Source organism: Chrysemys picta, chromosome 3 (genome assembly GCF_011386835.1).
Source record: "Chrysemys picta bellii isolate R12L10 chromosome 3, ASM1138683v2, whole genome shotgun sequence".
NCBI classification, from domain to species: Eukaryota; Metazoa; Chordata; order Testudines; family Emydidae; genus Chrysemys; species Chrysemys picta.
In genome coordinates this window covers 139,432,566-139,446,012 of record NC_088793.1, presented here as the reverse complement: position 1 = coordinate 139,446,012, position 13,447 = coordinate 139,432,566, and the positions used below count along the sequence as shown (strand labels likewise).

Sequence of the window (13,447 nt, the reverse complement as noted above, 5' to 3'; positions counted from 1 at the left end):
AAAGAAGAGCATTTTAAAATGTTTTCACTTTTCAATTAAAAACAGAACCCACATTCTAGTATGTGTATTTCAGAATTGCATATATCACATTCCTCTCCTACAGGAAAAGGAGTCAACGGTATATTACACTTCCAGGGCTTCTGCCTTTGGAATGCAACAGAATCTGCATCGCTGCAAACTTCCTACATCCAAGTTGGAAGCTCACCAATTGTGAGATACCATATCCCACCCAACCATACTGCTTTTCACAACCTACACTGAGTCCCAATGCTCTTCACAGGAAGCAACATTGATTTAGCTTCTCCAAATAAGCCTGGTCTTAACTAAAGGCGGGGGGGGGAGAGGGGAAGAGATGTTTTGAAAGTGGTCAATGAACTTTGAATACAGTGACTGGGATTCCTAGGGGAAGGGTGTAAACAAGGAGTAAATGAGATGGTGAAGAAGACTGAAAACACAAAAGCTTGGCCTGTAATTAGGGTTGGAAGGATTAGATTTTTGTTGGTAAATGTTGATTTCAACACATACACACAAATGGAAGAAAAAAAAATTCAGTTGCCGATAACTGAAACTTAGAGATAGGCAATGCATGAAAAATGCTGCTTCAGAACTTGCCAAGCGTATCGATAATAGAAAAAACAAGAACCCAATTTACAGCAAAGGCCCCCACCAGGGTGGGTGCACCTGGTAAGCACAGCAGTAGACAGGCCTCAGGAACTTTTTTAGCTTCAATAACTCCTCTAGCTCTACACTGCCAGTCTGTCAGGCGGGATGCCTGTCAGGCGGGATGCCTGTCAGCGTCGTTTTCAGGGAAAAGTGAAAAAGGAAAAATCTGCCATTTCCTGCATTAAGGAAAGTAAAAAGCAAACAAGCTGGAAGTTGTATTTAAACAAATGCACGTCACTTGCTCAAGTTCATGGATACTTTCCTGGGATAGTGTTGGGTAAGTTTTATGAAGAATTATGAAAACCAAAAAGCCTCAATAAAATACTCTAAATGACAAAGCAGATGAATAGAAGGGGATTATTATTTGCATTGCATCAGCTCCCAAAGGTCCTAATCAGAAAGGGGGCATTCCTGTGCTAGGTGCTGTATTAGGAGAAGACAGTCACTGTACAAAATGGATATCAGGAGGGAACAAGTTGCACGCAGGGCCACTATAACAAAGGTAGTAGCATCTGCCTACCTAAGGTGTGATACCTATATGGCAGGTGGTATCTGAAAGCAGACACGATACAGCTCAACAATAAAGTCTTGAGTATAGCCAGAGCATATGCTATTGGAAGTGTTACATCTACATTTACCAGGCCAAAATAATGCATGAAGGGCTTTCATATTGAGGTTAGACACTCAGAACCTATGTTCATGAAACACACAACTACTGTAGTATTCTGCACAGGAATACTAGTGTCGCATACAAACAGCTCCTCAGATAATCTGAAGAGCTCATATCCATTACTGTACTAGTGCTTGCAGGTTGGGTGGGTGCTGTGTGTTTGTTTTTTGTTCGAAGGAAAACATAAATGGACTCCTCTGTCATATCTGTTTACATTTATACAGCTGGGTGCCATTAACAACTGAACCCTTCCTTGGGTAGCACTACAGTGAAATACTGTGGTATCTCAGATGCCGCTATAGTAACTGGGAGTAAATGCTTACCTTCCAACTGGGGCCATTGTAAGTACAGTGTCTATTAACACCCAATATAAGAATGGTCCTACTGAGTCAGACCAAAGGTCCATCTAGCCCAGTATCCTGTCTTCAGATAGTGGCCACTGCCAAGTGCCCCAGAGGGAATGAACAGAACAGGTAATCAAGTGGTGATACATCCCCTGTCGCTCATTCCCAGCTTCTGGCAAACAGAGGCTAGGGACACCATTCCTGCCCATCCTGGCTAAAAGCCATTGATGGACCTATCCTCCATGAATTTATCTAACTCTTTTTAAAACCCTGTTATAGTCTTGGCCTTCACAACATCCTCTGGCAAGGAGTTCCACAGGTTGACTGTGTGTTGTGTGAAGAAATACTACCTTCCTCCCTAAACAATCAGCACTTTTGACAAACCCTACAAAAACAACCCCTTATCAGAGTGCATAGAAAACACAATTTTGTAAGAAAACAGATCTACATGCCCAGCTTTTAAAAGGTTATTAGACATTTATTTTTTGAATAATGATATCTTGGCAGTTCCTTGATGATCAAATGAATTAGGGGGGAAATATTGATAGAGATGTTGCTGAGATGGGTCTGACCCAACACCCCAAAGCCAAGCACCCCATAACACTGGGGGAGCTTGGAACCAGATCGGAACAGGAGAGCTGACCCCCACCTTAGGATAAACTGAACCAAAACCCTAGAAACGATCACCACTGAATGTAGATGAAGTTTAGTGGCTTGCGCCATGGATCCAAACTTTGTGGCTTAGGTCTTTTAATTCCAAGTTCTTCACAGTAGGGTGATTGTTGCTAAGGGCCTGCATATTTATTGTGCTAGGCTTGCAATTAAGCCTAACTTTAAACATGATTTTAATGGGACTACTTACACACTTAAAGTTAGGCATGTGCTTAAGTATCTTGGTAAATCAGGGCTCACATGAATGAAAGGACAACATAACCTAGGCTGAACTCTGGCTACACCCCTAAACTACCTCTAATGACAAACACGAGATGGAATTGAAAGTTTCTATGCAGTAATTCTGTCATGTACTTTAATATCTCTCAACTAAGGTGTAAAATAAACCGACTGAACTTACATACATCAGCTCTGCATGTGGCCACCTTGCAATATATACGCTTTTAGGAACTGCCCTGTTCAATTTTGGCACTAGTAAATGCTTCCTCAGCCGAGACTGAAAAAACCACTTTCTTCATAATAAAAGTTGCACAAAACCAGGTTAAAAAGAATAAGACAGTGTGAGAGGACTATGCCAAAACCACATTTTCCAATCTGCTATGTGCCATAATATGACCCCCCCCCCCCCCCCCCCCACTACTGCAATATACTTCAATAGTGCTGCTGCACGGCCACATTTCAGACCACATGGTCCTCTTGGTGTGGACTATATTACCATGTATTTAGCAATGTCTTATTATCATGTTAGCCCATGTGCACATGGAGCTGATTTTACAAGCTGTATTACCACGTACTGGAGATCAGAAAGAAGCTGTAAGCGTAACCCAGCAAGCTGCAAACCCTGACAGCTGGTTTTAAGCTGCCAACTAAGTGAACAAAGAGACCATTTGATAGTATAGAAAGTGCTGCTAATTACAGTCTCACACCTTGTAGAACTTTAAGGCATAACACATTAACACACAAGTTCACTACTGTATAGATTTCTTTACTCTGGTTGTGTGATTTCAGGGACCTAGAAATTGTGTCCTTTTTGTGTAAACAGATGCAGTTACGCTTCCAGAAGCAATATATCACTTCCAGTGTAAGAGAGGAAGCAATGTCTACTGTGAAGCAGTGTAGTCATAGAGGATATGACACCAAACTGGGGAAAGTTGACAGCTGGGTTCTATTCCCTGCTCGGTCACTGGCTCACTATGTGACTCGAGGACAGTCACATAATCTCTCCCTGCCTTAGCACACCCAGCTATAAGGTAGGTATTATTTACTCCTTTTTACAAAGCACTTCGAACTCTTCATCCAGAGATTCCCTATCAGTGCTAGGGAGTTACTATTATAAATTACTTTCTTCACAGAGACACAGCAAAGGAAAACTTTAAAGAATCTCCTATTAGCTCTGTCCTATCCCTTTAGCGTCTTGAGGTCTAGAAACCTTTTTGACTCCAGGTTCCTAAACTCTAATAGTGCTAAGGGCCTGGTCCAACTCCTACCAACTTCAAGATAAATTAAAATAATAAATTGAACATGGACTGATTTATAAATATTCCATAAAGAGCACCACCTCTCCTTTGCCCTAGTGCCTTGACATGTTTTAAAAACATGGTCGCCAGGGGCAATCCTTTACTCAATAATTAACATCACCAGCTAAGCTCTACAACCCCCCTTCAGCATCCTCCCAGACCCTCACAGCAAAGCAATTGATATTTTCGCATTGATATTGCATATCACTATTTTGGATCAGCGGAAGCAAATTGCAATGATAGATGGCCCTAATACAGAATGCCCTGCCAGCTATCCCCTCTCTTTCATGAGTGGGCTCCAGCTCTGGCACCCTCACTGATCCCAATTCTGGCAGCTCGGCACAGGGAGAACAGTGATCTCCCAGAGAGATGGGTCCCAGGGCATGTGATGCTTTACAGATCAAAATCAATGTCTTACATTCTACCGGATCCTTGGCAGATAGCCCATGTGACCCTAAAGCCTTACTGGGTCAGGCCCCTATTGTCTGTCTACACAGGATGACATATCTTGCTTTAAGCATATGAAAGATAATTCAATTAGAGACAAACTATTGCAAGCGAAGAGAAACAAGTCTTTTGTTAAAGAAGTATTACTTACTTTGCAGTTCAGTTATGTAAACAAATTCTAACCATTCTAGCACTCCCCTACATTTAGACCATTTACAGCATAATCTGACAAAAGGAAATAGCTCCCATCTACAAATCATGCATTTAAAATTATTCTCCATCTGTTGCCTCATATTACAAAAATTCCCAATTTATACAGAGGGGTAAGGGAGCAAAAGATAGCAGTGTGGGACATAAGCACAGGTTGGCAACTGGTTACATAAAAAAGGAAACAAGACTTGGGGCATAAGGAACTGCAGCTTTAATTAGTTTGTTTCAAAGAGAAAACAAATTCTCATTCTAAACCTTAATAATCACCTGTTAGTGGTGCTATTCAGAATGTACGTGCAGCTTTATTTCAGAGTGGCCCAGTATGAGGTGCACTGTTTTTGAACCCTTAGAAATCCCAGTTAGTATGTTAAGTTCCTTGGGGCAGAGACCATGGGCCAGGTCTTACAAAAAAGTAGGAGATGAGGGTACTCAACACCTTGTAGGATCAAGTCCCACATCTTCATGTTCTGCACAACAAATTGCCTTAAATCTAAAATCAGGGTCCCTAAGGGTACACCTACACTGCAAAGGGGGGGGGGGAAGAGAGGGTGGTGATGGATGGCAGGAGAGAGATCACTTGATCATTACCTGTTAGGTTCACTCCCTCTGGGGCACCTGGCATTGACCACTGTTGGTAGGCAGGATACTGGGGGCTGGATGGACATTTGGTCTGACCCAATACGGCCATTCTTGTGTTCTTAGAGAACCTGGCAACAAGTCCGAGAGCCCGGGATTTACAGACCCGGGTTCATGCTAAAGTGCTAAAAATAGCAAAGATCTTCCCAGTCAGTCTGGAACTCGGCTCTGAAACCTGGCAAAGGGAGGTGGGTCTCAGATCCTGAGTGGAAATATCTACACTGCTATTTTTAGCGCTGTAGCATGAGCCCAAATCTCTCAACCTGGGCTCAGAGACTCACTGCTGGGTTGTTGGTTTTTTTGTTTGTTTTTGCAGTGCAGGTGTATCCTTAGTGAGTTCTCATTAAGTGGACAGACCTGCATGGAGATATGAAAAGGAAGTGACTGGATACAATACCTCCTAGCTCTCATAAATTACTTTGAGCAAGGACAATACCAAAGTAAAAAGAATCCCAGCTAATAGAGAATAATATTCAGGCCGTCAGGGAACTCAGTGTAGGTGGCACACTGGGTTTTGGGCAAGCCTTCTACACTGGGGTGAATCTCATCCAAAGAAAATAAAGTTTTCAGTGCACAAAATGATAGTAACACAACCAAAAGTTATGTTGACATTTTCTGTGTACCAGACAAAATGATATCTTCTCAGGAGCGAAGTATTTAGTATGTCTATTCTAATAGTGAGGCTTTAAACAAATATATTGACAGGTCTCTGCCCTGGGGAGTTTACAATCTAAATTATACTCAATAATCCCACGGGTGACTATGAACAAAGAGAAGAGGATGGTATGAAGCTTGTTAGTCCCTCTCCAGATGTTTACATTTATTTTCAATAAACGGATCTATTGGGGTTTGCAGACAGCATCCAGATTTAAGAGCAGGGTTGGGGATCTTAGACGTGAAGAAGCGACTTAAAATAAGTAAAAAAAGATTACTTATTTTAGTGCCATCAGGTTATGCATGCAAGACATTTCCACTCTTCACTGCATAGCTGAATTTGCTGAAGTAGTATGATTGAATTACAGCAACCTGCAGCAGCTAAATCACCAAATCCAATAACCATGCTGCATTTACTGGCACACATCTTAATTAGGTTTTAATACAAGTAATCTGATAACTACTCCTGGCCAGCCAGAGCAGGACTGTCAATGCTGAAAGCTGTGTTATTTAGCTGCTCTTCCTGTATACTGCAGCAGCCTCCCCGCTGACCCTTGTCAAAGAACCCCATCTGCTGGTTGCCACGGTAACTGAAGGCAACCAATTGAGCTGAACAGAGTGACTTGGAAATAAAGTCAACGGCCAAAGGAATTCAGCTAAAGAGTAATAAATCATTTAGTAAAAGGGAGTCTTCATAAATCTAGAAGTATTATGGTAACAACTGCATAACTGCAGGCTAGAGGAGCAGTGGTGGATGACAAGTTCAGATGCATACAGATCCATTTTTTTTCAGCATCAATAAGTTTTGTCATAAAAAAAGCCCAGAGCATGTTATTTGTTCAGAAAGCTACATTGAAAAGGGTTTTCTTTTTAGGCAGAAAGCAAAGCAGCAACCCACTTGTTTCTAGTGTCCCTTTGGTAACATTTAATTTATTTGTTTTTGTTTTTAAGTAGAGGCAATGGATTAGATGCTGCTTTCAGTTATAGTGGTGTAATTCATGAGTAACTCCATGGGAGCCCACAGTGTTAGTCCTGAATCACAAAGGTGCAAGAGAGTATAATATAACCCAATATCAAGACAATTTCACACTGATTTTGAAATCTACAAGCTATTTGTTAATCTCGCATATTTGTGAAAAAAACTATATAAATTTTAAAAAGCACATAGTGGTCTTAGAAGCAAGATGGCAAAAAAATCCAAAAAGCACAAACCAAATACAAGTCAATTGTGAACTAAAAGAAAACAAAGCAGAACTATCCATCTGTAAGTTTCTGCCCTTTCCCAATACCATTTTTAGCGGCAACATTCAAAATTACTAGCTGATGGATAGATAGCAACAGTTGGTCTCAAAAGACAATGGTGTAAGCGCCAAAGCAGTTCAGTTACTATGTGTCATGCTGCAGCGTCATGAGTTGCTAAAAAGTCCAATTCTTGAGTAGCAGTCCTTGTCACAGATGGTGCAGGTGTACGGCACAGGGCCAGAAGAGGAGACTGGTGCAGCACTCGTGGTTCTTGAGGCCTGCTGCACTTTTCTCCGTTTGCACTCTCTGCTTTTCTCTCCCTCTCAACCAGCTTCCTTCAGACTCTTTGCCTCCCTGGTGCACCAGTCAGGGTAGCCTGTTGCTAGCTGCTTCTTCCCAGTTTGCAGTGTTGATATTGAAAGTTTTCAAATCCCTCCTGCAAACATCCTTGAACCTGAGCCCAGATTGGCCCTTTTTCGTGAGGTCCACAAAAGTTGTGTAGAGTTCATGATTCTGTTCTTGACTTTCCTCCTGTAGCTGACGCACAGCGAAGATCATGTCAATAGTCCCACGTCCCTTGCGGAAGCCACACTGTGATTCTGGCAGTAAGCCCTTCTCCAAGTGAGTGATCAATCAGTTCAACAGAACCCGTGTAAGAACTTTCCCCGCTGTAGAAAGCAGCGAGATTCCACGGTGATTGTCGCATACCTGGCGATTGCCCTTCCTCTTATAGAGGTGCAAGATGGACACATCTCTGTATTCTTGTGGAATGGTTCCCTGCTTCCAGAAGGACTGAAACAGCTCAGTGAGTTTCCGAAGCAGCACGGGTCCACCGACTTTGTACACCTCTGCTGGTATGGCATCTGACCCAGGGGCTTTGCCACTTGACAGCTGATTGATAACTTTCTTCACTTCGTCCTCTTCTGGTGAAGCATCCATGGAGTCATTGACTGTAATCTGGGGCATCTTGTCAATGGCCTCCTCATTGATGATTGAGGGGCGATTGAGAATTGCTTCAAAGTGTTCAGCCAATCTCTGGAGAATCTGCCAGTCGCCAGGGCCTGTGGAGGATCATGTCGAAATTTAAATTTGGCTGTCCAGACAGATTTATACGAATGGTACGTTAATTTCATCACGGTATGATGGCTCGTGTCCTGGATGACGGTGAAACATATGAGGCCTTCCCAGTCACCAACGGCGTCAAGCAAGGGTGTGTTTTAGCACCCACTTTGTTCAGCATGATATTCTCTGCCACTTTGACTGATGCCTTTCAACACTGCACTGAAGGAATAGGCCTGAAGTATAGAACTGATGGGAAACTATTCAATCTGAGGCGACTGCGTGCCATCACCAAGGTGAAGGAAACTGTACTTCGAGACTTTCTCTTTGCCGATGATTGTACTCTGAATGCTAGTACAGAGCCAGAAATGTAAGACGGTATGGACAAGTTTTCAACTGCATGCAACAACTTCAGTCTCACCATTAACATCAAGAAGACTGAGGTCATGCACCAGCCAGCTCCCCACGCTCCATACTCAGAACTGTCCATCACTGTAAATGGCCAGAGACTTCAGACAGTGGACCACTTCACGTACCTGGGCAGTACCCTTTCCCGAGCAGTGTCAATAGATGATGAAGTAAACTGCAGAATTGCTAAAGCCAGCTCTGCATTTGGCCGATTGCGCTCCAACGTTTGGGAACGTCAAGGGATCAGCCTACCAATGAAGCTGAAGGTCACCGAGCGGTGGTGCTTCCAATGCTGCTGTACGCCTGCGAGACGTGGACTGTCTATCGGAGTCATGCACGAAGGCTCAATCACTTCCACGTTTCCTGTCTGCGAAAGCTTCTAAAAATCAGATGGCAGGACAAAGGGCCCGATACGGATATCCTTACTAGAGCCAGTCTGCCGTCATTTCACACATTGCTGATGAGAGCCCAGACCAGGTGGGCCGGACATGTCGTGAGAATGTCAGACGAACGCATTCCTAAACAGCTCTTCTACGGAGAACTCACTCAGGGAAAGCGCTCCCATGGAGGACAAAAGAAGCGGTTCAAGGACACGCTGAAGACCTCTTTGAAGTCCTTTGAGATCAACACCGCCACCTGGGAAACCTTCGCACTGAACCGTCCAGCATGGCGCAGCCTCATTCACACAGGCAGTAATACCTCTGAGGCAAAGCGTATTGCTGAGGCTGAAAAAAAGCATGAGCTGCGCAAGTCCAGAGCTGCTCGTACATCATCGGCAGTGCCATTACATGTCTGCCCGACGTGTGACAGGACGTTCCACGCCAGAATCGGACTGATCAGTCATCTTCAGACGCACAGAGCCCGGTCATCGAAAGAATGAGTTGTTGAGGTCTTCATCGATAACGATGAACGAACATCAGATTGGCCCAGTGGCCTTAGAGAATCCACAAATTCTCCATACAGGAGGTCCTTTGGAATGCATCATCCATCCAGTGCAGGATGACAAAGTGAACAAAGATATCTGTGTTTGTTTGGCAATTTTACTTTCTTAAGTATTTCAGTATCAGGAATTTTGGTTTCTCACTTGGTATTTAAAATACAAACAAAGACAGTGGGTATTGAAAGTGTTTAGCCTTCTCGCACGCCTGCTGTAGGTGGTCCAGCTCTCACCATACAGCAGCATGCTCAGGATGCATATGTGGTAAACCCATATCTTGCTGTTCAATGTCAATTTCCTGTTATCTCACATACGCTTGGCCAGTTGACCAAATATGGTGGATGCCTTTCTGATGTGAGAATTAAGCTAGTAATCTATAGATAGTATCAAATATATTGGATAACCTAAATAGGAGAACTCATGCACAAACTTCTAGGGCAGTCAACACACCTTGTGCCATAATCATTGTCTTCTTTAGACTGATGGATAGTCCAAATTCATCACAAGCAAACACAAAGATATTGCTAAGTTTCCAGAGCTCCTCTTCACTATGAGCAAAGCGCACTGTGCCAACTGCAAAAAGTAGTTCTCTTATCAACATAGGTTTAACCTTGCTTTTTTCTCTTCAACATGCAATGTTGAAGAGTTTTCAATTTGATCTTGTATGGAGATTCAGATCCTCGGTGCTAGATGAGAAAGTATGACTAATTAGCAGAGAGAAAAATATACCAAACAGCATTAATGCCCAAATACATCCTTGTTTGATACCGCTGTAGATTTTCAAAGCTGTCAGACTGATCAACATCATATTGGACTGTAGTCTTCATGAAAGAATCGAATCAAACTAAGGAAGACTGGAGGGCAGCCAATTCTCTCTAGCAATCGAAAAGGGTCCTTTCTGCCAACCAGGTCAAAAGCCTTTGTAAGATCTATGAAGGTCAGAGAGATATTTTCCTTGTTCTAAACCATTTTCTTGAAGTAGTCTAAGTGTGAAAACCATATCAATAATTGATTATCATCATGGAAGCTGCACTGACTGGATATATGTGTTCAGCAAGAACTTGCAGTCTGTTGAGAATGACCGGTACAAATGCCTTGCCAGCAATACGAAGGATAGAGATTCCTATGTAGTTGTTACAAACACTCCAATCTCCTTTATTTTTATACAATGTTACACTGTTGGCATCCTTCATGTCTTTTGGTACTCTCTTTCCCTCCACCAAACAAACATTGTGCAAATATTGAAGTACAGCCAGTTCTCCTTGTTTCATACTTCAGCCAGAATTCCATCTTTTCCTGTGGCCTTTCCTGATGCCAGGCAGGTGGCTGCCTTTTCAAGTTCATGTATAGTTGGTTCTATATCAAGCATTGATTGTCTGGACCCTGGGGATTACATTTAATGCTGCTTCAGAAAAGGTGGTTTTATTTGAATAAAGTTTGTGATACTGTTCCACCCCGCACTGCATCTGTTTGATTCTGTCAATGATGATACCATTAAGAGATTTGAGTGGAGCAGTCTTCTTAGCTAAAGGACCTATTTTTTTTAATTACTTCATATGTACCTCTTACATCTTCATTCTCAAAGGATATTTGTATCTTCTAGCACAAACTAAGCCAATATGATTGAGCACATTGCCTTGCTGTTTGTTGAAATGTGCCCTTGGCTGCTCTGAGGTGAACATGAGTGTTGTTCCATGCTGCATCAGAATTCAGCGGAGGTACAATCAATGACAACTTCCCAGAGTGAATTGGAAACACCTTTCTTGGTCTTCTGTATTATTGATATTCAGGGGTATGAAACAGCTGTGTTTAGTATGATGGATATCTATAATGAAAGCCTTATTTTGCAGCACACAAGCACATGGTCTGTGTCATAGTCTGCATGTGAAAACTGAGTATGGAGAACATCCTGCAGGTGACCATTAAAATCCAGTTGGTGCCAGTGTCCAGATCTCGGGTGTCTCCACAAGACCCTTTGACCTTGGAAGTAGGTGATGGTAATGCACAGTCCTTGGTGGGTGCAGAGCTCCAATAATCTTTGCCCATTACCATTCATTTTTCTGATTCCATGGGACCAACACGATCTTGTGATTTGAGCCAGCTCAAGCACTGAAGTTTATCAATAGAGTCGCTCATGCCATGGTTGCTTACTGATGACACTATTCAGTTGCTGATAGAACAAGTCCTTCTTTTCAGAAATGGAGGAAAGTGTTGGGGCATATGTACTGATGAAGTTGGCAAAGCCACTTCTAGAAGATATTACTGATAAAATATGTTTTGATGTTGCAATGTGACATTTGACCTTGGATGGTAATAAGACTGCAAAACCCACCCTGTGTTCACCGTGATGGTGTTTGCTTTTTCCGTGCCCCCCCGCCAAAAAAGGTATAATGTTTCTTGTGTTGGGAACCTGTGTCAGCTAGTCTGGTTTCAGAGAGAGCATTCGTGTCAATGTCAAACTTCTCTAGCTCTCTATTGATTATGGCAGACTTTCTAGGATCACTGATGTCCTCTAGGTCATTTGACATACCACTGCATGTTGTCCTTACATTCCAACAAGTAAGTTTGAAGAGGGTTACTATTGTACCCAAACCTTTGGCAATGAAAATAAGGAGGCAGAACTTGCCTTATGACCAAAGTCCATCCCTCAGTGGTACTGACCGAAGCCAAGGACTTGGATCCAAGACAGCACAGCTGCAGGAGATACTGGAACACAAAGCTGAGTTACAGTACCAACCACCTAATATTTTCTCCACACCGGGTTTGGTTCAGGGTTTCATCCCCTAGCCTTTATTCAGCCAAGAGCTGGCTGCAAGGCAGCAGCAACAGATGGAGATTACTCTTTTACGGATATTGTTTTTCATTCCAGTGGGTGTCTGGCATGTCCCACATCACTCAGTGAGTAGTGGGGTTCCCAGCTTAGTTGCTGGGGACTCAACCTGCAGCAAGTTGTACTGGGTTACGTGATACCAGTAGCAGGCCTGATATTCCTGAACTGAAATTACCAGATACTCAAAATTGTTAGTGTGTAAGGTAGTTTAAATGGGTGTGCTTTAAACTAAAGGCACTCCATAAATAATTACATCCAAACAAAATACTTTAAAAGAATATCAAGTTTGCAGAGTCAGCACTCAAAATTTAGGAAATGCCAAAAATACGGTTACCTTTGCAACCTCTCGTAGTTATAGACCTTTCTCCTCCTCAGCTTCTGTCCTTATCCCCTTTTTCCCTCCCATCCACCATCCCCACTTGCCCCAGTCACACCGCAGCACATGTTCTCTTCCTCCTCAGTTCCTATCCACCACCGAGCTCCTGCCCCCCACCCCACTCTGCACCTTTATACCCTCTAGCTCCTTCCCCCTCTACTTCTAACCACATCCCTCACTAACACATCTGATCCCTCTCCTCTGTCTCAGTCTGTCCTCTGACTGCTCCCCCTTCCACTCTGCTTCTCCCCAGCTGCAACACCCCCTGCTCCCATTTCTCAACATTCTGCATTCCAATCAGGCTGTTTCTTCCTTGTCTTCCTAGGCACCAGCAGGGGGTCACTGACAGCATAAGAGAAATAGGCTTCCTATTCTCAGTTCCAGTGCTCAGCACCAGAGCAGCCTGGAATAGCAATCGCGGGGAAAGACCTACTCAGCCCCTGCAGCCTCAGTACAAATGGGAATCATTAGGGAATTTAGCTGCCAAATTCTAACAAGTCTCTAATAAACATGTGTGAATTACGTATTTTGAGAGGCTTATAAATTGGCCAAATTTGGGCACATTATAATGGGAATGACAAATGATAACACCATGACAACCTCCCCCGATACCATGATGACCCCCCTGCCAAATTTCAAGTCCCTGTTCCAAAGCATGGAGTGCTAGAGTTTCTCAACAGTTTTAAGGGGGAAAATTAACATAGGCAAAACAAAATATTTTCCTTAATCTCATTCATAGAAATGTTTCAGCTGACACTTTCCAAATTTTTTTTTGGAGAACC

At 43.0% G+C, this 13,447-nt stretch overlaps 2 protein-coding genes across 10 annotated transcripts in view; one reads left to right on the top strand and one right to left on the bottom strand.

The window, feature by feature from the left end:
- SDCCAG8 (SHH signaling and ciliogenesis regulator SDCCAG8) overlaps positions 1 to 13,447 on the bottom strand; it is a 208,088-nt gene that overhangs the window by 62,126 nt on the left and 132,515 nt on the right. The gene's annotated exons all lie outside the window — the stretch shown is intronic.
- The window catches only part of AKT3 (AKT serine/threonine kinase 3), a 303,148-nt gene that overhangs the window by 270,076 nt on the left and 19,625 nt on the right, over positions 1 to 13,447 (top strand). The gene's annotated exons all lie outside the window — the stretch shown is intronic.